The 3515-nt window shown below is 43.8% G+C and overlaps 2 non-coding genes across 2 annotated transcripts; both read right to left on the bottom strand.

The window, feature by feature from the left end:
• Positions 1-1652: 1652 nt before the first annotated feature.
• On the bottom strand, positions 1653-1792 carry LOC144793146 (U4 spliceosomal RNA). Its single transcript, XR_013602803.1, has one exon. It is a non-coding gene; the product is annotated as a U4 spliceosomal RNA (small nuclear RNA).
• A 1291-nt stretch (positions 1793-3083) lies between these two features.
• On the bottom strand, positions 3084-3222 carry LOC144793104 (U4 spliceosomal RNA). Its single transcript, XR_013602768.1, has one exon. It is a non-coding gene; the product is annotated as a U4 spliceosomal RNA (small nuclear RNA).
• Positions 3223-3515: the final 293 nt, after the last annotated feature.

Below are 3515 nucleotides of genomic sequence, written 5' to 3'. Positions count from 1 at the left end.
TTGAAAATTAAAAGGATCGTCTTCAGGGGGCTCACTAGCCAACGGGCTACTACCTGGGAAGACACATCAAGCTGAAATGCCCCACGCGGCACTCGTGGAGTGTTGTGTGCTGAGCTCTGGTGCAGACATCACTCAGGTCTGGGACTTCTCGTGCCCCAATGCACAACTGCGAGTTACTTCAGGAGTCGATGCATTTAGCAATTTGCAGGATGTCCAGGGAGTCTGGTCCCACGTCTCTCGTGTCCGCCACGGGTCTCAGCTTTGCTGTGGATGTGGGTCGGAGTATGGGAAGTCTGGAAGTCCAGTCCTGAGTAGGTGAGTCATCGGGTTCCGTCGGGAGCGTCAACAAAGCAAACCGGCAAGTTACTGGTGGTGCCTGTTTGAACAGGGTGGTCACTCCTTGACCACAAGGGAGATATTCTCCAGTCTTCTAGTCAGAATAGAAAGTCGAGGTCCAAGAGTTTCGTGTCATAGTTTCTTTCCAGGGTAATCTGATGTCTCTAGACACAGCTCCTAACTTTATACCAAACTAAGGGGTTGGATTACCTGCTAGGTCCCTCCTATGGGTGGACCCTGAAAAGGGGGTAGTTACACCCCTTTCTCTTTGTCCAGTTCCGCACCAGGAATGCCCACCCTGCATACATTATACCTGACGCAGGTATAATGTGATGCAGGGCTTTACAACGTGACGCATCTCCCTAGATGCGTCACATTGTAAATGAGCCGCAACATTTACGCCGCAGCGGTGTCACAATACAGATTTGTATAAGTGCCCTGTATATGGCTGTGTGTACGTTGTGTGTCTCCGTCTGCATGCAGCATACAAATGTGCCGGATCTGGTAGCCCAGTTGGGCTGATGCAGCCACGCAAGAGCTCTTTGCCTGACCTCATTGTCACCAATTCAAATCAGGGAGGATCCAGGCAGCTTTTCATGGCTCTCAGGTGAAAGAATGGGCCCTAGTGCAAGGAAGGAAATAGGCCTCTTGGTTGATGTTTGAAATATAAAATACCGCAATAATCAGGATTCAGTGGGTCCCGCAGGTCTGTGGGCGCCAGTGCAACTGCACCTGTTGCACCAACGGAAGCTATGCCTCTGTCATACAGCTGGGTAACATCAATTACTCCGTGCCACAAAGAGCATTAGAAATACACTTTACATAATATTAAACGACAAAAACAACAGTTATGTCAGTTCTTGTTCTGTTTTAAGCACTCCATAAAATCTGTATGAACCCTCTCCACATTTTCCTACTGATAACAAATGCCTTTGCTCCCAGAAATAAACTTTCTGGGCAGTTTGTGCACATTTGAATGGGAGATGAGACCTCGGAAGAGCCCAGCCCTGCGCCGGACTGCGAGTCACCTCAGAGAGGGAAACAAAGCCCGTCCTCTGCCCATCAATGAACCGAGCGAAACCGGGGAGCGAAGGTGAGAACAAAGAGGAAGAAATATAAGAATCATGAAAACTGATCAAGGAGAACAAATCCCTAAATTACTGCCATATTTAAAAAGCTGAGAAAACAAAACAGAACGTAAAGAGTAAACTGAAGACAAATAAAGTCACCGTTTTATCCTTGTCACAGATAACAATTATGCAAGAAAATCACACTACAAAATAAACTATCTTACTTTTTTATTACATATTCTCCAGTCTCCAAAGAAACTGACAAAAATTGTAATTTCGACTATATTTCAAGTCTCCATGACGAGGTATTGGGTAAAGTTTTCAATAAACAATAATCGCGCCTCAGTTAAACCTCATCGGCTACAATACTATCACTGCGCAAAGCTAACAAATCTATTGTGAATTTCATGCCCCCTCGCCCTAGTACCCCATGTTACAAAGAACATGAACCCTTTTCAAAAGATTTTATCTGTTTATGCATAACTACACCTCCACTGCTTCTGACAGGCAATGTAAGACATATGTTGGCGTTGTTTTACTAATTTCCATCAGCTCTCTGCCCCAAACCGTCGCTAGCCACATGCAGAGAATTCTGGGAAATCATATGCTAAATAGCTGTCCAGGTAAGCAGCACCCTCCCTAGTTATGGGTTTGATGCTCTGGCAGATATCCCTTCACATGAAGATGAGATCTAGGCTGCTAGCCATGGGTTGTGGAAAATATAAGAACCACAAATTCATATTAGCATCCTCATAGGGCGCACTGTCTTCAAATGTTTAGTAGAGGAGGAACGGCAATAACTTAAAGGAAAATAAATTATTGCTACATTTTTCCATATTCCATACTGCAGGTCTGCCATTTCATGGCACTACATAGTTGCATTTGCTGCATTTAATTTTTAGCTTTAGGAGGTACAATATACTGGTTTCCTGCTTTTCAAAACATTTTAGGGGAAGATTCACAAGGAACTGACGCATTGCATATATGCATAAGTTTCCTTGCGTCAATGCTGAATATCCTTTTGCCACTAAAAGCCCGTCCTCTGCCCATCACTGACCCGAGCGAATCCGGGGAGCGAAGGTGAGAACAAAGAGAAAGAAATACAAGAATTATGAAAACTGATCAAGGAGAAAAAATCCCTAAATTACTGCCGTTTTTAAAAAGCTGAGAAAACAAAACAGAACGTAAAGAGTAAACTGAGGACAAATAAAGTCACAGTTTTATCCTTGTCACAGAAGACAATTATGCAAGAAAATCACATTATAGCCTTATAGCCCACCGTAGAGGGCTATACCGGCTATTAAAGGCCCTCTCCAGCATTAAAGGCCCGCGCCGAAGGCGCGGGCCTTTACCAAGGGAGAGGGACTTTAATAGCGGTATAGCCCAGCTACGAAGGGCTATAAGGCTATTAGAACATTCTGCAACTAGAGGGCAGAATGTTCTAACAAAAAAGAACAAAGCCTTCAGGGATCGCGAGGGGATTGGAATCCCCCAGGCTCACTGAAGCCTTTGTTCACAGCCAGAGCTGTGAACAAAGAAACATTGGAATGTTGGAGCTCCAGGCTTATACCAGCCATTATAAGCCCGGAGCAGTCCATTGTTTTCAATGGAGCTCCCAACATTCCAATGTTCTAATGCAAAATAAACTATCTTAATTTTTTAGTACATATTCTCCAGTCTCTGAGAGACTCTCAAAAATTGTCATTTCGACTATATTTCAAGTCTCTTTGACGGGGTATTGGGTTAAGTTTTCAATAAGCAATAATCGCACCTCGGTTAGACCTCATTTGCTACGATAATGCCACTGCGCAAAGCTAAACAATCTTTTGTGAATTTCATGCCCCCTCGTCCTGGTCTCTCCTTATCTCCCGTTAATGTGCCTCATATATTTGATGTAACGTGTAATTGTTATTATTGTTGTCATTTTGCTAACCTTATGTGAAGCGCCTGATACCTACGGGTCTTGCCTGCGCTATATAAAACTCTTTAAATACAAATAAAAAGTCGTAACAACAACTTGCGGAGGGGGGAGAAGGTGTTGGATTTAAATTCAAATAACTTCTCTACTGTCCACACAGAGTGGAGTTGGAATAGTAAATCATACTATTC

This window comes from Lissotriton helveticus, chromosome 11, assembly GCF_964261635.1.
Source record: "Lissotriton helveticus chromosome 11, aLisHel1.1, whole genome shotgun sequence".
NCBI classification, from domain to species: Eukaryota; Metazoa; Chordata; class Amphibia; order Caudata; family Salamandridae; genus Lissotriton; species Lissotriton helveticus.
The sequence above is the reverse complement of the archived record's forward strand: the minus strand, read 5'-3'. Positions and strand labels throughout refer to the sequence as shown.